We start from the raw sequence: 27752 nt of genomic DNA, 5'->3' as shown, positions 1-27752 counted from the left end.
AAAGTATGCCCAAACTCTTTAGGATGCATTCCATTTACCTGACTCACATGCTAGAGGAAATGTCCCACCTTTGTTTGAGCGTGAGCTGTATGTATGTATGTATGTATGTATTTTTAAAACAGGTGTGGCCATTAAATGAAGAGGAAATGTTATGTGAAATCCTAGAAGGGGAGTGTGGGGGGTTGAAAGAACGTTCCTGTTTTAATATCAAATATCTTTTTTCTAGACCAGGGGTTGGCAATGTGTGGTCCCAGAACTAGTAGCATGTTTCCCCTAAGAAAGTGTTAGAAATGTAAATCCTCGGGCCTCACTGTCGGCAAACTGAATCTGAAACAATTGTTGCGGGATCTGTGTTTTAACAAGCCCTCCCGCTCATTCTGATCCACGCTCAAGTTTTAGGACCACTCAGCTAAGCTCATTCCAATTATGTAGATGGTTAGCTTTAGGTTTGGTGGAGTACGTACTGAGTAACTGAGGGTAATAGGGATAACGTTGCCGCAGCGTCCATCCACCCCTCCCAGCATCTGTAACTTGTCTTCCACTCTAGGGCGGAACTCAGGCTCCAGGGCTTGGGTCCTCTCCCCTAGGAGCCGCAGCTAAAACCTGGCAAATGGATTTAGGGTTTGCTGGCCTGGATGCCGGCCGGGCATGCGTAGTGGCGCGAGCGCAGCAGCTCGGCGGCCGCGGAGAGGTATCCGCAGAGTGGAGCTGGGAGTGCTCGGGAACCCGAACCGGAGCTGCGGGCTCGACGGCTGCGGCAGGTACGCGTCGCGGCGGTGGGGTTTGAGAGGAAGGCTGGAACGGTAGGTAGAAAACAAAGATTTACTTCTTCGCTGGCGCACAGCGGCTCGAGGGGAGTCTTTCCGATTTCCCTCTTTCGAGAGGCGGCTCCCCGCGCCCGGCTGTGCAGTGCGGCGTCCTCAGACCTCTGGGTGCGCACCTGCCTAGTCCCAGCAGCATGGAGTGCGGGCAGGTGTTAAATCATGCATTTATGCTGCTTACACAGTAAGCCTGTGAACTGAATTATGATTCCCTGCTTGAAGTTAGGCATTTTGTTAACTTTTCTATATCCCCCTGTCGCTTTTAAACTTTGGGTGGCTGCTGCCGAGGCTTTCTGATCCAGCCTGTTCCACTCGAATTCTGTTGAGTGATTTTATTTGCTTTTGGTCTTTTGGTGCATAGGATCAATAGGGCTGAAGTGAAATCGCTTTCGTGGTTTCTGGTTTTGCTGCCTTCCTGGAGCAGGAGGCCTCTGGATGCGGCGTAAAAAATGTCAACTTTCAGCGAATTTCAGTGCCAAACACTTTACGCGTTTCAGCAGCATTTTAAAGTAGAAACTTTTTAAAATGTAAGATTCCCCACCCCTGCCCCTTACTTTTCTACATTACGGTTATTTCAGGTTTAATTTGGTGCTATTAAAAGAAAGCGATATTTTAGATGAGCAACAAGAGTTCTCATTTTTCTGTCCTTTATTTACCCTATCACATTTTACGGCTCATACCCAGATATTTTACCCTGGGGCTGCGGTATTGGATACACTTGTGGGAGGCTACAGCTGCGTTGCACAAATTTCTTGGATAACTTGTGAGTCATAAAATTTTAGATCAGGGGGCACACACTGAACTTTATTTAGGTAAAGTTAAATTTATGATGTGGGAGACATATATAGCGAATTAATGAGTTTAGGAAAAAAGAAATTTTTAGTTCAGGAAGAGAAACCTATATGAAAAAGGAACACAAATCTGCATTTCCCTCCAGCTTCTCCCCTTCCCATGATGAATGTTTTAATGGCAGAAATAATATACAGTTGGTTTAGTTTCGGACTGTTAGAGACCTTCGAGGTCAGCCAGTTCAGCTGCTTCAGTTTACAAATGAGAAAACCGAGACCAATGAGGTTAAATGACTTGCTGTGGCTGCTGGAGCCCCTCCTTGGCAAAGCTGGGCCTAGGGCCCAGGTTTTCTGATTTTAGGGCTCTTTTTACCATCCCCCTGATAATACTCTCTTCACAGTTTGGGTAGATTTTTAAACATTACTTTTTTCTTCTACCTTCTTTTACTCTGGTTTAATCTGAAAATTAGTCATTCCTATTACTAAGCTTGATTGAACCCTATAAAAACCTTTCAAAAAGTGCCCTCTCATTCAAGCCCCACCTACAAATTTGCTGATTTTGAAACCTCCCTCCTTTCTAGCCTCAGTCACATTGGCCTTTGGCTTAGAATGCCTTTTTGCCTCAGAATGCCTTTTTGCCTCCTTTCCTGAAGTTCTGCTCACACTGCGAGGTGTAACTCAGGTGTGATCTCTTCTTGAAGACTTCCTTAATTACTGCAGCCAGAAAGTAGCTCTCCCTCTTCCAAACCCTATAGCATGTATTACTGTTGTCTGTGCTGCTGGTGTCTGCATCATCTTTAGTATTCCTGATTATTATATTTTAGCACGTGTCAACTTCCTGATCAGTTTGTAAGCTCTTAGAACTTAAAACCTATGACTTAGACATCCCATCCAGCACCAAGCACTAAGTATGTTCTCAGCCACTGTTTGTGGGAGGTGAAGTATGGCTCATTTTGTAAAGGGATTTTTTAAAAAGATTTTTTTTTTACTTATTTTGAGATAGAGAGTGGGGTGAGGGAGACGATCTGAAGCCGACTCCACACTGAGTGCAGAGCATGATGCAGGGTTGGATCTCATGACCCCGAGATCATGACCCGAGCTAAAACCAAGAGTCGGACGCTTAACCAACTGAGCCACCCAAGCACCCCTTGTATAGGGATTTAAGGTGGATATCGTGTAATACGGGGGAGGCCACCTTAGTGGAATAGCAGGACAGTGGCCAAGTCAAACAGCCTAATGGGGGTGATTCTCATATTTTGATGAGAGCTCATGGATCCGTTTGGGGAGTGCTGGTGAAGGGGTAAAATCGTAACAGAGCGGAGAGTTGCCCAAGCCTGCATTTAAGCATGTGACCCTTAAGAGCTTAGTGGAAAGCACAGATTTAAGAAATGATGTAAAGGAAAAGTAAAAAGCTTTTGGTAAAAGACTAGATGCAGAGAAGAAAAGACATATTGAAAATCAGTTTCAGGCTTGGTGTGTTGATAATGGGCTTATAATGTTTTTACCTTATAAGTACTTCTGATTGTGACTTTATCTTTTAACGTTTCTTACAGTTGATATATTCTAGATGACAAGCTTTTGTGGGGATGATCTTTAATCCCTCACAATGCTAGGCATGTAGTTCTGCAGTATTAGATGCTCAGTAGTTGTTGTATGAATAAATAAGTGTTTTTTTTGGCATGGGGAAGGTGGACATTTAGGATCTTAGAGCTATCAGGTAGTGCCTTATCCAGACCATCCCTTCATTATAAGAAGAGAAAGTGAGTTATGCTTAACTAAGCTAGTTAGTGTGAACAGAGGCTCTGGCTACACCATCTCTTCACTACTAGCTCATTTCATTATCTCTAACTTTTTGAGGTTATTTGCCTCAAGATTAATTTGAATCGGCAACAGGGCACTCCAGTTAGAGATGTACTGTGGATCGAAAACCCTCAGAGGCCAATCTAAATGGGAGAACTTGGTGGCCAATGGGAGGATGTCTGTGTTATAGGAAGCGTTGAGACCCAAGGGATGACTGGTCATTTCCAGGTTGAGTATAGAGTGAGGGGGGTGAGGCTGCAGTCCTGGGCATCTGCACGATGGAGTTGAGGAGGAGTCTGGAAAGGACGTGGTAGCTTACCTTCTCTGGAACAGAAGACACAAACATAGGGGCCCAAAGTCCTTGGACTGCGAGTGTATTTGGGAGATATATTTTACACTACTGGGAGGTGAAGAGCAATGGCTGTGGGGGTAAGGTTGAGAGAGAATTGTGATCAGATTCTCCACTTGGAAAAATAAGACAGAAGACAATGCTTCTGAACCCAAAATAAGGTCAAGAGGTGGTTTGAGATATTTGTTTACCTGGAACAGATGTTGCAGATACCATTTTGCAAATCAAAACACAACCTTTTCATTGGGCTGTGCACAGCATTGACGGAGCTGTTGATAGTGCATTTTTACACTAACATTCACAGTGTAGTTGACCACCAGCTTCAACTGGTAAGTGATGCTTATTCTTGTAAAGGAGTCAGGGAGAGAGAGTGGTCGAGAGGAGAGACAGAGCTTGAGAGATGGTTTGCCAGAGGGAGGGGAAGGGTTGGCCAGGTATAGAGGGATTACTTTTTTTTTTTTTTTTTTTAAATCGTGGTATAGTCAAAATTGGTTGGACAACCAAATGCAAAGTCAGGTAGTATGTTGAAGATAATGTCTCATACACTTTAAAAAAATGCCCCAAAGATTGCATTCTAGAATAATATACCCTAGCACTATTATAAAATGACTGTATTCTGGATCTTTCTCAAAATAATAATGGTAATATTAGTAACTAGGATTATAGAATATTTTCCATGCACTAGACACTGTTCTAAACACTTTATAAGTGATATGTCATTAAGTCTTTACTCCTGCTTTACAGATGGAAAAACTGAGACTTAGATAAAGTTACATTTCTCAGGTCATACAATTGACAAATGTTGAGGTAAGTTTTGATCCCAGGCCTGCCTGTCTTCAGGCATGGAGAGCTCAAATAACTTAATTAAATATCTTAACAAAATGCAAAGCTTTATCTGTGGTAACTCTAATAGATGCTGAGAATGATGACAGATTTTAGCTGTGGTGAAACTCAATATTCTCAGCCAGACTTTAATCTGAAAACAAAACAGCAGTGGTGAATCTTACCAGTTTTTGTTTTTATTTTAAAAATTATTCCACCTAGTCTTTATTTCCCCTTTTACCCTCAAGGCATTATAAGGTGATCAGCAACTCTTTCTCTGGATGCACCATAAAGCTATTTCTGTTCTGCTCCTGTCCTCTTTCAGGGGGTAGAGCAGTGGTAATGAAGGTGAATTGGTGTAGAGATCCAGGAGATGCCTCTGAGTTGGGGGTGTGTGAAATTCACTTTGTGTATGAGTTTAAGGACTCTCAGGTGATCATGTTTGTAATGATTTTTTCCCCCTGGGGTGGCAGGATTTACTGCTGGAAGCTCTTTGAATAACTGTGGGTCTTGACCCTTATCCTGATCTCAGGTCTTTGAACCCTGGTCAAAACCCCCAGGGAGAATCCAGACCTGAACTCATTCTTCTGGGATCCTCAAGATCAGTAAGTTCTGAGATGAGTGTGGACTTGTTGCAGTTGAAGGTGCGTGTAGAGACCTCAGGGAAGGCCCCAGGTCAGAGACAAATAATTTAGAGTCAGGACTGGCAGTCCCCAGATTTGACCAGTGAGTTGCCCTTGAGAAAGTGCCTCCTCTCAACCTCCTTGATGAACCTTATTACTCCCTCATGCGTGTCTGGAAATGGAATCCCACTGAGAGCGTTCTTCTCCTCCCTGTGCTAAGTCCTGTTTCCATTGCTTGCTTCTGCTTCACCTTTTCCTGGTTCTGTGCTTTCCCAGGGCATGTGCACTGGATAGGAAAGGAAAGGCCACCGGCTTCTGGCCTCCGCCCATTTCAATTCTTCTCAACATCCAAGAACTCATCATTACCACCCAGCTCTTTCCCTGAACAAAGATCCAAATCCACGTTTTCTTCTGATGATGATGAAAATCAGGGACCAAGAGAAAGAGGCCTTTGTACTGTAGGCAGGTTTATAGGTCATAAAATGGCTGTACAAGTTTGCTAGAAATTTTGCTGACCTAAAAGATCATGAGACGTGAGGCTGTGTCAGCTTTGATCGTCTTCTTTTCCGTGTTCCTGTGTCTCAAAGTACTTACTGGCTGTTTTTGGTGAGAAGTATGTAACATGTCTTCTGTAAAAGCAAGTTGCCTTTTAGTAACATTGTGGGCACAGAAAGGGTGTGTGTTAGAGTGATGACTATAGAGTTTCTTGTTTCAAACACTTGTTTTATCAGAAAGTTTTTTTTTTTTTTAAAGATTTTACCTTTTAGAAAGAGTGTGAGCACCTATACACAAGTTGTAGGGGGAGGGAGAGGGGCAAGCAGACTGTGAGCATCGAGTCCAATGTGGGTCTCCATCTCCGGACTCTGAGATCATGACCTGAGCTGAAACCGAGAGTCAGACGCTTAACTGACTGAGCCACTCAGGTGCTCCTTATCAGAGAGTATTTTATTTTTTTAGGAAAGTTTCAGGTTATTTGCTCACAAAGTCCAGTGTGAGGGGACTTAGACTTTATAAGAAACTTTTAAGAAATTCAGAACTATAAAGCTACGGGAATATTTCGGTGATAACTCACTTCACATAGACATGCCTCCTTCAAAAAATCCAAGCCATCCACAGAGGAGATATGAGAAACTGTCTTTTCCAATAGTAAGGTAGCTGGATGTCTTTGTAAGGTGAAAGGTTTATGGGGGACCTTCTTCGTGATAAAAAGCAAAAGGTTTTTAGGGGAATGGTTGGCATTTACCCTATTTATTTTATTATTGAAAGACTCAAATTGTTTAAAGATCTAGGAAATAAAGCATTTTTTTAAACTTAAGAAATGATGAAATCTCCTTCAATTTGTTGGAGAACCAAGAAACGAGATTGTAATCATGCTGTCAAAATAGAATTTGAATTGAATTTGGAATCGAAACATTGGTAAATGTGTGGAAGAGGATCAGTCATGGTAATTAAGCCTTGGGCCAAGGTCGTCTTGCCTAAACCTTCTTCCCTACAATGAATGCTCATGTAGGGCCCTCTGCACTCTACGAATTAAAGAGTAAACCTATCCCACAGATCACAATTGTAAAATCCAAAGTGATGCATGACAATCTGTGACCTAAAACTGATGTTGATCAAACAGTTTGAATGCATTAGATAGAAAGTGCTGGCTGAATTCACACATTGTTTCCATAGCTGGTGCTCAGAACCTAGATTAAATTGTTGAAATAAAAGAAAAGCAGGTTCAGAACCAACTCACTTACAGTGAATGATCAAAGGCACAAGGAAAGTTTTTGTTTCATTTCACTTTGTCATCTTAAATGCCATTCTTGGTAGCTATATTTGCTGTCCTTTTTTTGTCCTTGATGATATATACTCGAAGTGTACTTACTGTTTATAGATAAAAATCAATGCAAAGTAGAATTTTGAGGTTTGATAAGTGGGTCTCTGCTTAGGTTTTAATTGCTATTTATCAATAATTTGGTGGGAATACAGTACCAAGTTAGTACATAATTGAACTTTTAGCTCAATATCAAGTTAGTATTTATAACCTTTGGTAATAAACCCAAATTTCTCAGACTCCTGAATTCTTTAATCCAAAGGCTTTCTCAGCATTTTGTCCTGATGAAGTCTGCTTTTTCCTTCCTCTCTCCTCAGCTTTAGGTTCACTGGGACACTCTTTTGGTTCAGATGGTGTTTTTAAGAGTGGCCTAGTTCTGGCAGAGTTTAAGTGTTATCAGGTCAGTGTTAACAGCTGGCACTATGTTCATGGTACCAGCTGTGAAACACAGCTCACATAAATTCAATGATGCTTTTTAGCAAAGTTGTCATGCAAGTGAATTAATTTTGGAAAAACAACAATAATAGCTATTTGCTTTATCCCTTTTCTTTTTATTTTTTTTTTAAAGATTTTATTTATTTATTTGGCAGAGAGAGAGAGAGAGATCACAAGTAAGCAGAGAGGCAGGCAGAGAGAGAGAGAGAGGAAGAAGCAATCTCCCTACAGAGCAGAAAGCCCGATGCGGGGCTCAATCCCAGGACCCTGAGATTGAGCCCGATGCGGGGCTCAATCCCAGGACCCTGAGATTATGACCTGAGCTGAAGGCAGAGGCTTAACGCCCTGCTTTATCCCTTTTCTTATCCTCATACAGCCCAAGTTAAACTCAAGATCAATGGAAAAAGGTAACTTGATAATCTCTGACTGAGTAGTGATCAATCAACATGAGCTGGGTAATTTAAAATGTAGATATCTGAAATCCATTGGCCTATGATCAGGGGCATGGATGGGAGGTCAAAGTCTGACCCCATGAGAAAGGAGTCCTTTTCTGCAGCTGCATGTTTAATGATCACATAAGACAGAGAATGTGAAAGCAATTTGGAAACTGTAAGGTAAGGAGTAAGGTATTTATTGATAGTTATAATAATTTTCTGACCTTGCTGCCTTTCACTGATAAGTAGCCAAGACTTTGAGAATGACTTGCCTGCTTGAGGTTACCTAGTTGGAAAGACAGGGATGGAACACACATCTGTATCTTCACAGCATTTGACAAACTGTCAGGGCTCAGCATTGGGACCATTGTCATAGCCAAGACAGATGCAGGATCCTGTCCTCTTGGATCTTCAGTCTAGCTCCAAATCTGTGCTCATTTCAATCCATATTCTTTGATCAGAGGGAATAATTTCAAATTTATATTTGGTTTTTAGAAGATCCTAAGTAAGTTTGTAGCTAAGTCTTGACTATGGAGCTCTTTAAGGGATTTCTCTGTTACCAGAGGTGCCTTCAACGACTGCCCCCTAAACTTCAGATCCCTCTTTTAAAAAAAAAAAATTTAAAGATTTTATTTATTTATTTAACAGAGCTCACAAGTAGGTAGAGAGGCAGTCAGAGAAAGAGGGGGAGGCAGGCTTCCTGCTGAGCGGAGAGCCCCATGTGGGGCTCGATCCCAGGACCCTGGGATCATGACCTGAGCTGAAGGCAGAGGCTTTAACCCACTGAGCCACCCAGGTGCCCCCAGATCCCTCTTGATAAGATATTTATTAATCTCCATTAGGGCGAGAGGGTTTGGATGCCTCTCAACAGTCTTTTCATTGTCAGTTAGAGTCTTGCTGCAGAAGAATAATTTTCTTTCCTCTGAAAAAATCCAAGGGCTGCAGCTGAATAAAAGGAGGTGAATTGGAGGCTAGGCTGTGAGTGAGACATGTCCCTACATTCATGCGTTCTCAGTCAGATGGAGCAGGCAGACACATGGACAGCCTGGGACAAGAGTGATCACTGGGAGAAAGGGCAGAATGAAGCTTTGGGGGAGCCCAGGTCGAGAGCGGTTAATTCTGATCAGTGGGTTGAGGAAGGTGTCAAGATTTTTGAGCCCAGCCTTGAAAACACAAGTTCAATCTACAGAGAATAGATGGAGGAAAAAGCATTCCTTAGAGAAGGTTCAGTAGGGGAGAAAACATGGAGACTAGAAAGAGCTGGCCTATTCAGGAAGCTGCAGGTACTTGAATGTGTTCTGAAACATGAGCATGCCTAAGAATCACCTCGAGAGCTTAGTGAAAAACAGATTGCTAGGTCCCAACTCCAGAGTTTCTCCTTCTTTAAGTCTGGTATGGGCTGGAGAGTTTCATTTTGGCAAGTTCCAGGTGAGGCCAAGGCTGCTGATCTGGTAACCACACGTTGAGAAACCATGGACTAGAATGAAGGGAATGTGTGATAGATGAGCTAGAAAGAAATGGTTTTCTTTTGAAACTGTACTATCTTCACAAAACTGATGTTTCAGGTTTTGTTGTTGTTGTTTAAGCTTATTTTCTAAGTAATCTCTACACCCAACGTAGGGCTTGAACTAATGACCTCATGATCAAGATTTACATGCTCTACCAACTAAGCCAGCCAGGCACCCCATTGTTTTGTTTTTTAATTAGTCTTCTTTAAGTGGTTGCTGTTCCCTGGAAGTTCCTTATCAGTTCCATACCCCACCCACCTTGTTCTCCCAAGAAATCAGTCCTTTGCTTTTATTACATACTTTTAAATAAATAACTGCTGTTTAGCCAGTATGGCCATTCCACCCATGGAAAGCTGAACAGCCAGCATCAGTTAGAGGAAGTTAGGTGTTGACCCCAAACCAAGTATGAATGACTAGTATATTCACAGAGTATATGCTTGGATTTTTATTTTTGGTAATCTGGATGTAATGTTAAACTGTGTTCAACAAATATTTTTGGAATAGTTTGTAAGCTCTGAGCTGAAAGGTAGGATGTACACAATGGCGGAAAGTTCCTTCTCTGCCCTCTTGAAGTTTTATAGGAGGGTTAAGAGGAATGAGTTCCTAGCTCCAGCACAGGGCAGTTGGTGCCACATGTTGTAGGAATGATAGAAACCAAGAGAGATGGGCCTGAGGTGGAGGAAGGCTCACTTTCCATTGTAGCAATTAGGGCAAGCAAGGACAGAGTTAAGGGATTGATGATTAATACTGTCTTCTGATGTTTTATGCATTTTGTAAGCCATCTGAAATAAGGGAGCATTTGTCTATATAAAGCAAATAATGGAGGGAGGGGAATTTGAAGGAGGGAAGCATTGAAGGATGGCAGGTGCTCACCAGTCACTAGGGAGAGGAAGAGGAGGACGTGTTCCAGACACGGGGGCAACTGAACCGCAGAATGGAGGTGTGGCAGGGCAGTGCAAGTGCAGCTAAGGGTGAATATTCTAGTTCATTTGGGGGAAGTGCAGGGAGATGAGACTGGAAAGGCATTTAGGGAAGGCTGTGGAGCATTTTGAGTATGAGGTTGTGGGATTTGGGCTTTATTCTGTAGTCCATGTTGAATCAAAACACAAACAGAAAAGGAGGAACCCTATTTCTTACAGTGCATTTATCTATAGTTCAGACTCTTGGATAAACACGTAAAAATGCTTTTCCCTGGCTCTGATTTTAGTATGTGTATTTCAGTCAACTTTTGGATTTGTAAAAATCAATCTATCATTAACGGCTTCTGTGTCTTTCAGAAATATGTAAAATGTAAAGAACAACTAATTTCAGTTTCTCAGAGACAAATGATAAAAATGAGACAAAAATACATTACTGGGTTGAGCAATTATACTGCTTGTTCTGGATTGTTCTGGGAAGACAAGGGAATTGAAAAGTTAAGGCTAAGGATTTAAATATGGTGTCTTAAGCAGATCTTTCAGGCTGACTCCCAAGTGCTGAAAGATTCCAAAGGTAAAGGTGAATGACAATGTGGTGTCTCCTCAGAATTGCTTCAGCTATAAATGGGGCAATGTCTACTGGTTTAGTGCTGAGGATTAAAGGGCACTAAGGCCAAGTGGTCCCTTTTGTTTAGCTCTTTGGCAGATGGCTACAAATGAGAAAGACATTTCTGTCTCATTAAGGATTTTAAGAATCTTCTGTGTATATGCCCTACAAAGTATCCTGTGCTGAGGACTAATGGGGGGGAAAAGCAAAAAACAGTGGACTTGTGAGTGGAAATTGCCACCCTGGTGCTACCATTTGCTAGCTGACTGATAAAAGAGGCAATGTACTGAGTGAGTGGGACAGAGCTGACTGACTCTCCTTTGCCCACAATCCACAGCTAAGAGGTTCAAGAGGTGGGAAAGGCATGCAGCCTATCTGAACCTAGTGGTGGTTTGTATTTTGTTGTGGATTAAGTAAAATAAAATAGTTAAATTAAAAGGTACCATACACATTTTAGATTAAAATCTTCCAACAGGGTGCCTGGCTGGCTCAGTCTAAAAAGCATGGGACACTTGATCTCCGAATCTTGAGTTTGAGCCCCATGTTGTGGTATAGAGAGTAAAGGAATAAATAAATAAAAACTTTTTTAACAGGTCACTTAAAAAAATTTAATAACACTAAGATTTATTTGAAATTCTTGGGGCTAAGATGTGGATGGCCGTTTAGGGTATGAGCTGCTGCTGCTTCTCCCGTGCTCCATACCTCCTCCTTGACATTATCCCCTGGTGAGAGCTTCTTGAGGGCAAGATTGTATCTTTCTAACTTTGTATCCCCATTGTCTGTTGCATAGTTGGAAATTGATAAGTTGTTGAATGAATATATAAAAAGGAGTTAACGAATGGATGCATCTATACCCACCCCCAACTGTCGTATACCTAATATTTTCTACCTTCTACTTAACTTATAGAGACTTAAGAGCCATGGTGCCTTATTTTACTTACTTACTTACTTACAAGTTATGCACCCAGTGCGGGGCTCAAACTCACGACACCAGAATCTAGAGTCACATGCTCTACTGACTGAGCAGGCCATGCGCCCCCTGGTTTTTTTTTAGACTGCTAAGTCCCCTTCTGTTTTACTGGCTGTAAATCTTAAGAGCTAACCCAGGTTTATCCATGAGGCACAACAGCACAGCTTGAGTTCAAAGTCCAAGGATCTTTGTAGATTCACATGCATTCTAAACTAATTCTAGAAATGACTTAAATAATATTTAATAATGTTTTACATGTGGATAATGTTGTGTGTAAAACTGCACCTCTGAAGTAAACTGACACATATAAATTGAGGTTATGTGTTGTAATAAGCATTGGATATTATATAAGATAGATGAATCACAGACCTGTACTTCTGAAACAAATAATACATTATATGTTACTTAATTGAATTTAAATTAAAAAATTGAGGTTATATTCCTCTCGAAGTGTTTTATATTGTCTTAGGAAGAATCTGATTAGGAGTAGGAAAGTGGCTGATAGAGATGCTCAGAGAAATGAATATTAATACACTGATCGGTTAGAGGCTTAGATACCTTTTTCCCTGCAGTTAAATAAAGCAAGAACCAAAAGTAATTTTATTCTACCTTAGGTTTCACAATTCGTCTAACGTTAGCAGTACAGTAGTGCTGTATTGAACATTGTAGAGGTTAGGGTTGCTCACCTCCTCCCCCCATTCACCCCTGCAGTGAAAAATCCACATATAACTTCTGAATCCCCAAAAACTTTACTACTGATAGCCTAGTGTTGACCAAAAACCTTACCAATGACATAAAAGCCTTACTGATAACATGAATAGTCAATGAACACATATTGTGGCGGTTATGTGTATTATAACACTGTACTCTTACCGGAAAATAAGCTAGAGAAAAGAAAATGTTATTAAGAAAATTATAAAGAAGAGAAAATACATTGACAGTATTGTATTGAAAAAAATCTGCATATAACGACCCATGCAGTTCAAATCTGTTGTTGAACTCTGATTCAGTTCTTGCTTCATGAAATTAGGCTGGATTAATATGGGCAAAAATTCATCTTTTTCAACTTGAATGAAGTAGTTTCATTTTTTAAATTATTGTATTTCTTAATATACATCTGGAATGTGTAGAATAAAAAAAATTCACCTTGCTAAATTTTTACTGAGTTATATTTTACCTACGTGATATGTATTGTGCTATGGGAGACTAAGCGCTAATTGAAGTTTTCTGCAGGGTTAGTATTAAATTTCTCATAGGATTAGGACAATAAATAACGGGAGAACTGAAAGCATTGTTATTTTCTAGTAATTCAGAGGAAATGACTACATTTTGAGGAAGTATACTAAAACAGTACACTGTGATGCTCATTTTTGTAAGTTAATTTATTATATATCATGGGAATATTCTTTGCATCCTATTTCATATCTCAGGCACACTTTAGGAAGCCTTATATATGTTGCTTACTTAATCTAAAAAAGTCACTCATGTGTGTGCATGTTCTTTCCATTATGTTATGCTCTTAGGCATTATAATAAGGATATTACAAAATCAAGGAGCAAGACATATCAGGGAAATTAATGGTTTCATGGTTTCATATTAACAAGACATTGTCAAAATCTTTGTCTTGAATAGGGTTAAAAAGTGTTCTGTCAGCAATCTTGGTGCACATGATGAGTTGTTTTTTTTTTTTTTTAATAACAGCTTTATTGAGGTATAATTCACGTACCATTCAAATCACTCATATGTGTGAGTCCATTTTTTATTTATATTTTTAAAGATTTTATTTATTTATTAGGCAGAGATCACTAGTAGGCAGATAGGCAGGCAGAGTTAGAGAGAGAGAGAGGAGGAAGCAGACTCCCTGCTGAGCAGAGAGCCCTATTCGTGGCTTGATCCCAGGACCCTGGGATCATGACCTGAGCTGAAGGCAGTGGCTTTAACCCACTGAGCCACCCAGGCGTCCCTGTAAGTCCATTTTAGAATATTTTTATCATCCTGTATCCATTAACATTCCTCATTTCCTACCCACCCCCTGCATAGGCAATGACAATTCTACTTTGTGTTACATGTTCTTGAAATTTCGTATAAATGGAATCATACAATACGTGGCTTTTTGTGTCTGGTTTATTTCACTTAGCATAATGTTTTTGAGGTTCACCCATGTTCGAGTATTAAAATTTCATCCTTTATGGCTGAATAATAGTCCACTGTGTGGATCCTGCCACATCTTATTTGTTGCTCAGTTGATGGGTATTTGAGTCGTTACCACTTTTTGGCTATTATGAATTTTGCTGCTGCTGTGAACAAGTTTTTTGGGGGGCATGTGTTTTCATTTCTCAGGCATATACCTAGAGGTGGAATTTCTGGGTCACATGGTAACTTGTTTAACATTTTGAGAAATGGCCAGACTATTTTCCAATATGACTGCTACTTTATTTTATTATTTGGTGACTGCAGCATTTTTGCATTCCCACTAGCAATGTATGAAGGTTCTAGTTCCTCCACATCCTCACCAGGGGTTGCCATTTATCTTTTTGGTTATATTGGCCGTTTTTGTGTGAAAGTGACATCTCATTGTGGTTAACATTTTTTTATTAATAAGCTCTATTTTTTTTTTTTTAGAGATTTTTTTTTTTTTTTTTTTTTTTTTTTTAATTTGTCAGACAGAGAGCGAGTGAGAGCGAGCACAGGCAGACAGAGTGGAAGGCAGAGTCAGAGGGAGAAGCAGGCTCCCTGCGGAGCAAGGAGCCCGATGTGGGACTCGATCCCAGGACGCTGGGATCATGACCTGAGCCGAAGGCAGCTGCTTAACCAACTGAGCCACCCAGGCGTCCCAATAAGCTCTATTTTTTAGTATAGTTTTAGATTTGCAGAGAAATTACTATGAAGAGTTCCCATGTGCCCCTACACTGACACACACTAATAGTTTACCTATTAACATCTTACCTTAGTGTGGTACATTTGCTATAATTCATAAGCCAATATTGTTACACTATGATTAGCTGTAGTTTATTCATATTTCCTTAGTTTTTACGGGAAGTCCTGTTTTTGCTGCAGGATCCCACCAAGATGTCACACATTACATTTAGCTGACATTTCTCAGCCTTCTCCTGGCTCTGATAGTTTTCCTGCCTTTCCTTGTTTTTTGATAACCTTCAGAGTTGTGAGTAGAAGTCAGGTACACTGTAGGATGCCCCTCTGTTGGAATTTGTCTGATTTTTCTTTTTTTGTGATTAGGCTGCATTGACATTGGTTTTTAGTATTAAAAATATTACATGAGTGCAGTTTACTTGGAGTATAGAAATACACGATCAGAACTGGAAGTCAGCAAAAATACGGTTAATAGGAAATTCCTAGGGATTAAAAAAAAAAAATCCAGTTTCTTCTGGAGAATGAACAGACCTGTAACTCAAGATATATTTTTTCTAGCAAGGACTTGATCACAATGGAAGACGATCAGATAAAGTAGGAGAATTTATTATTGTGACTGTCATTAAGGAGCATCTAGTCTAAGGGTAAAACCCCAGACACATTTTTCACTGCTTTAAATGTACCCAAGAATGATGTTTTGCTTGTAATAAAACATAAAGTTAATAGAAATGTAGATTGACTTTAAGAATTCCATGGTTCTAGGATGCCTGGGTGGCGCAGTTAACTCTCTGCCTTCAGCTCAAGTCATGATCCCAGGAGTCCGGGGATCGAGTCTGACATTAGGCTCCCTGCTCAGGGAGGGGGGGAGCCTGTTTCTCCGTCTACCTGCTGCTCCCCCTGCTTCTGCTTGCTCTCTCTTTCTCTCTCTGACAAATAAATAAATGAAATTAAAAAAAAAAAAAGAGAATCCTATGGTTCTGAGGCACCAAGTTTCAACATGTAGTCAGTATTGTGACCACCATCAATTCCTGTAAGCCTGACAGATGCCTTGTGAAGGGGGCAGGGAACTGGGTATTGGGGATGCTGTGCTGTGTCTTGTGGCTTGACTCAGGCAGCTGTCAGTAGTTGAGCTGAGATTTGCATCCGGGGCTGTGGAAATTTATACCTTACTGTTGTCCAGGCCAGGCTCCAGAGTTCCCAAAGGTTTTAAATCAGTAATGTTTTGAAGGGCATAGGCTTGAGTCCTTATCATACTGGATATTTTTACTGCCAGCTGGAGGAGATAGCATCTGTCTCTGTTCAAGGCCCCACTGAAATCAGCCTGTCGAATTAACAGCATACTTGTGGACTGCTAACGAAGGAGAGCCAGCTTTGCCCACGTCACTATGACATCTTGTCTGGCCTACTAACTCCACTGCCGCATGTGTCTCCTGAAATGAAGCCTGAGGGTCCTAAAACAGGAAAGCAGCCATGTAGGAGAACAACATATTCAGCTAAGGTCTGTCAGTGGTTACATTGCTTTGTGTGCATTGCTCATGGTATGTCTCAGTAAGATCTTGAATTTGTTAATAAGTGAGCAGCATGGAGGATTTGGTCTTAAGTACTTACCTTTGAAAAAGAGTGGTAATAACCTGTGAATGCATGTGAAATGAAATAATAAAGTAACACAGAAGGTCTGGAGGAAGGTTTGGAAAACTTCCCTGCTTGATACAGCTAATCCTTATAAATGGCCCAAGTGGGTTGATCACAGACTAACACAAAGTTTCTTTCTGGTCATACTTTCTGTATGAGTTAGGATAGGCTATCATGCAGTAACAAATAGCCCTGAAATCTCTACCAATTTCTTGGTTTTTGTGATTTTGCTGTTTTAACCTGGGACTTCCAAATTGTCTTAGCAGGTGAAGAGGAGCTAAAGGATCACATACTAGCTCTGAATTGCTTTGGCTTAGTGTGACTCACAGCCCATTGATTAGAACTAATCATGTGATGCTGCTGGAAGGAAGGGGAAGTACGTGGCTGTTCATTGAATCTTCTTCTTCTAAGGGAATAAAGGGAATCTTCTAAGAAAAAGTTACCTTTTTGCATTATAACTCCTCAGGTGATGATGATGATGATGATCAAAGCTTAGATTTATTGAGATATTCCTTTATTTTGTAAAGATTTATTTACTTATTTTAGAGAGAGAAAGAGAACACAGCAGGGAGTGACAGAGAGGGAGAGATTCTTAAGCAGGCTCTGCTCTGAGCGTGGAGCCCAATCCCATGACCCTGAGATCGTGACCTGAGCACAAACCAAGAGTTGGATGCTCAACCAACAGAGCCACCCAGGTGCCCCTAAAGTAGTTAAACTGCTTTTTCCTTAAAATTGTTACAGTGTAAGAAAATAGAAGTGGTGACTAAAATTTAAAAATGATTTTTCCTAAGGAGCAAGTATGTAATTGAAAAAGGAAACATTTAGGAAGCAAGTATTCTAATAGTTTTCACTGATGTAATTTTAGCTTGTTTCTGTCTGTGAGCAAAGATAATCAGCTCAGACTCCAATTTGACATAAACAGTGTGCTGAGATCTTCCTCTTTTCCCAACTAACTGAATCATCACTGAGAATCTAGATAAGGCCAGATTTACAATAGAGTGTTTTATCATGTCCAGCTCAAAATCACAATATAGATCTTTATATTTGTATATAAAGTTTTCAAAAACTGTCCTGCCTGTGAAACATTATGTGGAAGTACTCTGTAATTCTATCCCCAAGGAATCTCATTAGTCATCACAGTGGGCCGGCCATTCCACAAATTAGCCTTAGCCCTCCCTGCATTGTTCCTTCCTCTGAATCAGTGGAAAGGTTATTAGATTCCAAAGCCAGCACAACCTGTGTAAGATTCTTGGGCTATTGAAAATTTCTGATTCACTTTGGGATCTGTTTTATGTTGAATCAGGAGGAAAAGGACTATAGAATCCAGTCTTGTTTTGGGAAATCTTTTTTTTTTTTTTTAAGATTTTATTTATTTATTTGACAGAGAGAGATCACAAGTAGGCAGAGAGGCAGGCGGAGAGAGAGGGAAGCAGGCCCCCTGCCACCCAGGCACCTCTTGTTCTGGGAAGTCTTAAGGAGAGAAATTGTAACACATTTTATTTTCCCACTTAAGTGCTGTCCTTGGAAGGAGAGAAGTGAGAAAGAGAAGGAAGGATTTAAAAAATCAAATATTCATGGAGCAACTGGGTGGCTCAGTGGGTTAAAGCCTCTGCCTTCAGCTCAGGTCATGATCCCAGGGTCTTGGGATCCAGCCCCACATCGGTCTCTCTGCTCTGCAGGAAGCCTGCTTTCTCCTCTCTCTCTGCCTGCCCCTCTGCTTACTCGTGATCTCTGTCAAATAAATAAATAAAATATTTAAAAAAAAAATCAAATATTCCCCTTGACACCAACTCACTAATCTAATCTTATGGGCAAAGACCAGGAATTTAAAAGTACCTAAACTTGTGCCACTCTGGGGCAAGTGTCTGTGACACAGCAGTCATTTGTTGGTGGCTTAGCAGGAGTTTCAACCAGTTTATTTTACATGCAAATAACAGATGATTCAAGACAAGAAGAGATCTTTGTACACTTTTATTGCACTATGATCATTTCCTAAGTAGGTAAATATTCTCCTTTCTCATTGGTGTAGCTTCTTTCTTTCTTTTCTCTCTCTCTCTCTCTCTCTCTTTTTTTTTTTTTAAGAATTTTATTTATTTATAGACAGAGATCACATGTAGGCAGAGAGGCAAGGAGAGAGCAGGGAGGCAGGCTGACAGCCCAATGCAGGGGATCGATCCCAGGACCTGGGATCATGACCTGAGCTAAAGGCAGAGGCTTTAACCCACTGAGCCACCCAGGTGCCCCTCCTTTTCTCTTTTTTGGTGTAGCTTATTTCTATATGAAAAGGCCTGCCAGGTGATGGTCTTTCCAAAAACAACAAACTTTGATTTGCCTTATATATAATCTAAAATTACATGTTCCATAAATTTCTATATTTGGTCGCTTCTGATTATGGAATTTCTTCCTATAACAGCAAGGATAAGGCTACCTTTTCTTTCTTGAGTCCTGATCTTTTAGGGAACTAGAGACATTGGAAAGGGGATTGCCTTTTTATTTCGAGTGCCTTTACTGTCTTTCTCCTCACCCTCCATGAGTCTGGGCCACTTTGGGATAAGCACTTGTCCTTTTACTTATGATTCCTACAATTATGGCTTTAGGACTGAGAATGGAAACAAGTACCAGCTGAAGAGGAAACAAAATACATGTGTTTCTGTCTCAGCAGCACAGCACAAATAATTTGAGTTCAGGAGTAGCTCAGGAAATTAACAATAGCAGGTAGTAGAGTTCATGCTTTACTACTGTTCATTTACATATGCTCTGTGGTAAATGAGAGTAACCAGGGATCATAGGATTGTGGCAAACTGTTTATACCTATGGAAAGGGCACAGCTGTCTGTGGCTTAACCCAGTGCTACTGTGTAGGAAAAAAGGGTCAGTATTGCTAGACCTCCTGATTTTATTTTATGTTATTTTTTTAAAGTCCTAAATAAAATCTAAATTGTATTTATGTTGGTTATCTGAATGTTGTATATAATATGGGTTGACAAATTATTTTCATTATAGATAGATAATAGGTGATTAATTGATTTTTTTCAACTGCCTTTGTCTCTAATATTGTGTTGCTGGTATTTTTCTGATAAAATATTGTGTTCAAAATGTATGACATGTAATTTTTTTCATAAAATGTTCTAGTATTTTCTTAAAGTTGCATTCTATATTTAATGCATTTGAAATTGTTAATTCCTTCCATTTACTTATCTGAAAACAAATTATGCTAAATGGAAGATATTCTCAATCCTAAAAAAAATTTATTTGACAGAGATCGGGAGAGAGAGCAAGAGAAAGCACAAGGAGGGGGAGCAGCAGAGAGAGAGGGAGGAGCAAGCTCTCCCCACAGCAGGGAGCCTGACATAGGGCTCAGTCCTGAGCTGAAGGCAGGTGCTTAACTGACTGAGCCACCCAAGTGCTCCTAGACCTCCTAATTTTATTTTTCAAAAATATTTATTTATTTATTTGACAAAGCGAGAGAGCACAAGCAGGCAGAGCAGCAGAGGGAGAGGGAGAAGCAAGCTCCCCACGGAGCAGAGAGCCCAATGTGGGGCTCCATCCCAGGACCCTGGAATCATGGACCTGAGCTGAAGGCAGTCACTTAACCAACTGAGCCACCCAGGGGCCCTGACCTCCTGTTTTTAAAAGAGAAAATAGAAATCTGAATTTTATGTTAATCCTCTATTTTCATATGTTCACTCCAAAATTTAAAAGATACTTAACGAGCCACAGAAGACATGTGTCCAGGCAGGATGTGGCCCCTGGGTGCTATTTTGTCTGTTGGTAGCCAGGCAGGCCTGTTAGGGTGGTGAAGAAGAAGTTACAAAAGCCCTGAGATGGGTGCCCCAGGAGTGGGGAGGTTATGACCTGCAAGACCTGGCATGAGTTTCACTGTTCTTCTCTATTTTTCTGTTTGCTGTGAGATTGCATTTTAATTTTCTGCTCTTCTTAAGGAAAGCCATTTGCTATCCCAAAGAAAGAGTGCCTGAGGATGTTGAATCCTGTTATGGACTCCAGGAGCTCAGTGAGGCTGAGCAGAGATGGAGCAAAATTGGTTACACACTGGGGTTTGAAACCAGGGTGTCATTTGAGAGCTAAGACTAAGAAGTATTTGTAGGATGGGTAGGACATAGCATGGAAGCAGAGCTGCCAGACCCAAGGATGGAAAATGGGCAGAAGGGGTGGTCAAGAAGTGTCCTAGCGGGCTTTGCTTAGCTGGGTGGGGAGGGAGCTGTTGAGCCAGCCAACCTGGTCTGGACTGTTGTTGGTGATCTACCCAAAGAAATAATCTAGGCTAAATTTCATGAAGGTTCTATATCTTCTCTCCATTTACAGCCCTTTGGTGATACCTGCATAGTCTTCAAGAGCAAGAACATTATTCAGTATGCACACTTGATGTCATTTGGCTTCAGCATTAGGACTTAGATAAGGCAAGTCACTCTGCTTCCAAAATGAAGTTACAGCCTTTGAAATTCCTTCTCATTCCCATGGTCATATGCTGGATGCTCTTGGATCTAGGGCTGATAATTTATTTCTCTTTGTTCTCTGAACTGATTGAGAAATAGAGGCCTCTCAGTTTAAAATACCAACTTTATTGCCAATGAAACTGGACCATGATTACAGTCTATGACCAAATGGTCTTCCTCATGCATTTTCTCCCCAAGTTTTAAATTCTGTTCATCCCATTCCAGGCAGACTGGCTGGACACAGTTGCCTTTGGGTTGAAAGGGAGAGTTTGTGTCCTGAGGACAAGCGACTGCTAAAGAGGAAAAGGGTAAGCCATGTGAGGATAATGACATCGAACACTTTAGCCCCCTTCAGTACAGCCGTGTGTTCTCAGAGCGGTCCTTACACAAGCAGCATTAGCATTACCTCAAAACTTGTTGGAAATGTAGATTGGTGGTCTCTAACCCAGATGAACTGAAGGAGAGACTCTGGGGTGTGGGGCTTGAAAGTCTTATGATTCTGTTGCAGTTAAAGTTTGAGAATCATTGCAGTAGAGGAATAAGTGTCAATGAACTCAAGACACTTACCTTCGCACCAATAAGATAAATCAGTGCCCCTCCCTTGGGAAGGATAAGAAAAGAATGTAGAGAAGAGGCCAAGAGTGCTGCCTTCACAGTAGGCTCTCATGGAAACACAAGATAGGAGAATGGGTTTCCCCTAGCTGATAATCTTGCTCTCTTTAGAGGACTGTAGTCTGAGAAGGACCAGGTGCAAGCAAGAATCTTTAACTGCCTCTTTTCTCATCTGTTAACAGTGCCTACCTTTTTTCTAAAGAATAAAGGAGAGGCAAAAGAATGAATACAAGCAGGGAGAGGGAGAACACTAAAATATCATAGAAAAATAATGGAATAGGTATTGTATTCCTTCCAGTATTATTCTTCATAATTTAGTCTTCATGTATTTATATTAAGTTTTTAGTCTCTGATTAATTTCTCTAGTTGTGACCCCAAATGCAGGCCATTTGACTGTGACAGTATCATTTCTCATTAGCATGGACTCAGTGACGCTGGGCTCTTTTCTTCTTGTTTGTGTCTATTCTGTTTCATGTTACTGAATTGTGTATATTGCTCAGTGACATGATTATGTATGTTCTTCATATTCACCTGGACATTGAAACTATTTATCTTGCTTTGTGACCTTGAGCAGGTTGTTCAGATTTATTTTCAGAGTCTTCAAACCAGAGCAGAGGTCTCACTAGCCATTAAAATACTCAGTGATAGGGCTGGTTTCAAACAATCTACATAACTGGCATTTTATATTCTAAGATGAATAAAGAGATAAATTTCCTAGCTGTTTATATGTGGGAAAGTTTTTTTTTTTTTTTTTTTTTTTTTTTTTTTTTTTTTTTTGCTTGTACCAACCTTTTTAGAGGTTTGAAATCAAATTATACCTTGTTGGGCATATATAGCCTCAAAGAGATACAGATATTATGGTTTCTTTTATTTATTTCCCCCTACAATACAGCCTCTTATAAACTTACTCAATTCCATGCAGTTTACTGTGGAAGCTTCTTCCGTTAAATACTTAATCTTTCCAGTTACAGATACAAGAAAGAAAAATGCTAAAGAATTCAAACTACCTCTGCTTATAAGTATTTTGTTTAGACTTCATCTAAAAATGGAATTAATGGTGTTATTAATAGACACAGCAACTGAGTAGTTACTATGTTTCAAGAATTGTGTTAAATTTGGGTAACAGTTATATGGGTAGGTAAGACATGTCATTCCCTTTATACAAATGAAATACAGGTTCAGGGACCTTAAGTGACTTGCCCAGAACATTCTGTCAGTAAGAGCAAGAGCAGAATCAAGTCTAAGTCTGTTTATACCAAGATGTACGTCTCTTAACCACCTAGTTTGCTAGACGGGCTAGCTCCTGGGGTACCTCCTGAACTGCGCTGGGTCTAGGTCAGAAGAGGAGAGGTCCTTGGTGATTGGTGAGAGAATGGTTGGTGGGAATACTTCCGCAGTATGAATCATTCGTTAGAGGACAAAATTAGAAATTCTGAATTTTGATCTTTTCCATGTTTCTGGTTTCTCCCTTAAAACTTCTGAGTGATAACCTTTGGGGCTGAGACCCAGGAATCTGCATTTAGCATAAGCTCCACAGGTTGAATTTATGACTGCTAATGAGAACCACTTTACCTAATTGCTGGGCAGCATTTACTATCTATTGCAGTAATCTCTGGGTCCCAGTCTATTAGGTGGGGTTAAGAGTAAGGCATCCTATTCATCATTCTTGGCAGGATCTTGAATCTTTTCATTTTTGTGGTGTTTTTCTTTTTCAGCTGCTAACCTAAATATTTGACTAACTTCCAATATATGTGTATATCCAATGGAAGAAAAAATTTATTTAAGGAAAGTCAAAGCCAAACCCTTCCTTACAGACACACTATTCTTTTCCCTCTGCTTCTCTTTTAAATGATAGCTGTTCTCTCTTGTGGGCCATTCATGGCCAAGGTGGTAAGAACATCCTGTTCTTTTTTTTTTTTTTTTTTAAAGATTTTATTTATTTATTTGACAGAGAGAGATCACAAGTAGGCAGAGAGGCAGGCAGAGAGAGAGAGGAGGAAGCAGGCTCCCTGCTGAGCAGAGAGCCCGATGCGGGACTCGATCCCAGGACCCTGAGATTATGACCTGAGCCGAAGGCAGTGGCTTAACCCACTGAGCCACCCAGGGACCCAGAACATCCTGTTCTGAATAAAACTGTGTGAGCCTGTATTAATTTTCTGTTGCTTCCCTAACAAAATTTTGTGACTTGTACAACACACTGATTACCTTACTTTCTGTAGGTCAGAAGTCTGACATGGGTCTTATCATTGGACTAAAGGTGTTGACAGGGTTGTTCCTCTCTGAAGGTCCTGGGGGGTGAATCTTGTCCATGGCTCATTCGGGTTGTTGGCAGAATCCACTTTCTTGAGATGGTAGTCTGGATATCTTCATTTTCTTACTGGATATAAACTGAAGGCCATTCCAAGTATCTAGATGTCGCCTATGATGACATTGGTTCATGGCCCTTTACTCCATCTTCAAAGCCAGCATCAGAGGGTCCAGACCTTTTCACACGTTGAATCTTTCCTCCTCCTCCATCTTTCTTACTCTGCAGGGGAAGGTTCTCTGCTCTTAAGGAATTCATGGGATTAGATTGGGTCTCTCTAGAATATCCAGGATATTTTGCCCCATCCCATGGCCCATGCCCTTAGTCACATCTGCAAAGTCCCTTTTAGCCGTGTAAGGGTGACATATTCCCAGGTTCTGGGGGTTAGGGCATGGGCATATTGGGGGGGAATTATTCTGCCTGCCACTGACTCAAACATTGTCTGCCTTTGTTGACAGAAAAGATAGCAGTGGTTATCACTGCCAGTGGGGTTGCAGGCATTAATGTTGATGTGTGTGAGAAAATGTGATTTAACTGGATATTTTTCTGAATTGAAATAATCTCAGGGCCAGAGTCCAAAATAAGTAGTTTTGGAAAGGATATCTCAGGAATTCTGTATAGTCAAGTAGAGCTACGGTGACACTTATCTCTGTGTGTCACAGGAGGAAGTAATTCGCATTTTGCCTGCTTTTCTGGTAATTTAGATTCAGAAGAAAAGTATGACATGAAGTAGGGCCACTCATTCAAACAGGATATTTGCTTTTAGTTTCTCATTCCATGCCCATATGCTCTCAAGCTTCCACTCCTTTGTTCATGCTCTCTCACCTGCCTGGTCTGCCCTTCTGTCTTTCTTTCCAGTTTATCTATAATAGTACACATGAGTGACAAGTTTCGACACTCACCAGTTCAAGGAGACATTTTCCAAGGCGCTGAAAGTTATGGCATCAACTCATTTTTCCCAGTAGGTGACTTAAAAGGATAAAAGAATCTCTGTTATCTGCCAGTGTTTCATAGGACATTTCAAATTCTCTCTGATGTCTTCCTCCATAAATCTGCACAGCATTAAAGGTACCCTTGATGTGGTAGGGACTCAGAACTACTTATTGAATTGATTTGAAATACTAAATTTAAATGATTGTGGTTATATTATCGATACACCAAAATTCTGAAGGATATGTGTATTTATTATTTTATGTTGTTAACAAAAGGATATTGCTGAGAATGTCTAATTTAAGGAATAGAACTGGGATTGTTAGAAGATTTCCAGTTCATCCTTTTTTTTTTAAGTTTTTATTTATTTATTTGACAGACAGAGATCACAAGTAGGCAGAGAAGCAGGCAGAAAGAGAGCGGGACAAAAGCAGTTACCCTGCTAAGCAGAGAGCCCGATGTGGGGCTCAATCCCAGGACCCTGAGACCATGACCTGAGCCGAAGGCAGAGGCTTAACTCACTGAGCCACCAAGGCACCCCATCCAGTTCATCTTTTACTAAATATATAAATTCATATTCTGTCAGATTACCTAGCAGAGTATGGTGGGAAAAAGGGAGTAGACCTTTTGGTTTTTGTCCGTTTCTGAATCTTTAATTGACATACAGTACACATTCAGACAACTGTACAAATTGAGTGTGTAACTTGATGAATTTTAACAAAATGATATTCCCATGAAGGTGGCACCTATATCAAGAAACCAGAATTATTACCAGCACCCCCCATACCTTCCTGCTTCCTTCCAGTTGTCACTACTCTCAAGGGTAATTGCTGCCCTGAAATTTGCAAAGTTTGAGAAATGATCTATTTTTAAGATACAAGAAAAAATTCTTATATTTTTATATTGGTTCTTAAATTCTTATATTGGTTCAAACAATACTTTTTAAAATACTTTATTTATTTAAGAGAGAGCAAGAGAGAGCATGAGCAGGGGGAGGGGTGGAGGGAGAAAAAGAATCAGACTCTCTGCTGAGCAGGGAGTCCAATGCAGGACTGAGTTTCAGGACCCTGGGATTGTGACCTGAGCCAAAGGCAGAGACTTAACCGACTGGGCTACCCAGTTGCCTGGTTCAAACAATACTTTACTCCAATATTCACTATTTGTTAAAATTGCACCATGCACTTGACCCTGAATGGTGCCTTGGCACTGCATCACTTTGTGCATAGTTTTTATTGAGATCAAATTAGCATATTTTCTCATGAATTGTGATTGAGGTTCATAGTAGGTACTCAAGAAAAGCTCTTGTCAGCAAAAATGGCAGCCACCATACTGCACATTTAACTGTCTACCACAGCACTTCCCAGAAGAGTGGAAAGTGAAATTGCTTGTAATAATATGGAGTGGATAAAATATTAGAGAAGTTGAATTCAGGGCTGTTCATTGTCCATTCATTTTCTGTGTTCAAGGGTACAGGAGCATTGTTTCTAAAACCTAAAACATTGGAAACCACCTTAGTTACCAACACGAATGCTTAAAGAAATCATGGTATAGTCATAATGTGGACTGTTAATGAAGCATTGAATGCATGTTTTAAAAAAATTGCTTAATGATAGGGGATATTTCTTGCTAATATTAATTGAAACTATATATTGAAAGATCTTTGTGAAACAAATATATTCATGTACATGTGTGTAGAAGAGAGACTAGAAATTCATAACATACTGGTCCCCTCATTGTTTTTGAATGGTGTGCTCAAGAGCAATTTAAATTTTCTTATTTTCTAAATATTTTCCACTTTACATATTACTTTTCAAAAATCAGAAAATAACCACACAGTATCCATTCTTTAAAAAGGATGCATTGGGCAATCCCTATCAAAATAATGCCAGCATTTTTCACAGAACTAGAACAAACAAATTTTAAATTTGAATGGAACCAGAAAAGACCTCAAATAGAGAAAGTAATATTGAAAAAGCAAAGCAAAGTGGGAGGCATCAGAATTCCAGATTTCAAGCTCTATTACAAAGCTGTCATCATAAAGACAGTATGGTACTGGCATAAAAACAGACACATATATCAATGGAACAGAACAGAGAGTCCAGAAATGGACCCTCAACTCTATGGTCAACTAATCTTTGACAAAGCAGAAAAGGAGGAAAAAAGTCTCTTCAACAAATGGTGTTGGGAAAATTGAACAGCTGCATGCAAAAGAATGAAACGGGACCTCTTTCTCATGCAATCCACAAAAATAAATTCAAAGTGGATGAAAGAAAGACCTAAATGTAAGACAGGAATCCCTCAAATCCTAGAGGAGAACACAGGCAGCAGTGTCTTTGGCCTCTGCTGCGGCAACTTCTTGCTAGACACATCTGAAGGGAAACAAAAGCAAAAATGAACTATTAGGAATTCATCAAGGTAAAAAGCTTCTGCACAGCAAAGGAAACAATCAACAAAACCAAAACTGACAGAATGGGAGAACATATTTGCAAATGACATATTGGATAAAGGGCTAGTATCCAAAATCTATAAAGAACTTATCAAACTCAACACTCAAAAAACAAATAATCTAGTTAAGAAATGGGCAGAAGACATGAATAGACACTTTTCCAAAGAAGACATCCAGATGGCCAACAGACACATGAAAAGATGCTCAGCATTATTGATCATCAGGGAAATGGAGATCAAAACCAACATACCATCAGAATGTCAGAATGGCTAAAATTAAGGAAACAGCAGATGTTGGCAAGGATGTAGAGAAAAGGGAACCCTTGTGCACTGTTGGTGGGAATACAAACTGGTGCAGCCACTCTGGAAAACAGTATGGAAGTTCCTTAAAAGGTTAAAAATAGAACTACCCTATGACCCAGCAACTGCACTACTAGATATTTATCCAAAGGATAAAAAATGCTGATTTGAAGGGGCACATGGACCCTGATGTTTATAGCAGCACCATCAGCATTAGCCACATTATGGAGAGAGTCCAAATGTCCATTGAGCAATGAATGGAGAAAGATGTGGGGTACATACACACACACACACACACACACACACACACA

The 27752-nt window shown here is 40.3% G+C and overlaps 1 protein-coding gene across 5 annotated transcripts in view; it reads left to right on the top strand.

The window, feature by feature from the left end:
• Nucleotides 1–667: 667 nt before the first annotated feature.
• Nucleotides 668–27752, top strand: part of PLS1 (plastin 1) — a 116344-nt gene continuing 89259 nt past the window's right edge. For 3 of the 5 annotated variants that reach the window (XM_032346847.1, XM_032346872.1, XM_032346836.1), the window contains exon 1: nt 668–803. The gene's annotated coding sequence lies outside the window, so the exon portion shown is untranslated. The remainder of the gene's footprint in view (nt 804–27752) is intronic. The other 2 variants (XM_032346866.1, XM_032346856.1) reach the window with 1 other exon arrangement.

Source organism: Mustela erminea, chromosome 1, assembly GCF_009829155.1.
Source record: "Mustela erminea isolate mMusErm1 chromosome 1, mMusErm1.Pri, whole genome shotgun sequence".
Lineage (NCBI taxonomy): Eukaryota > Metazoa > Chordata > Mammalia > Carnivora > Mustelidae > Mustela > Mustela erminea.
This window is presented reverse-complemented; position numbering and strand designations above follow the sequence as displayed.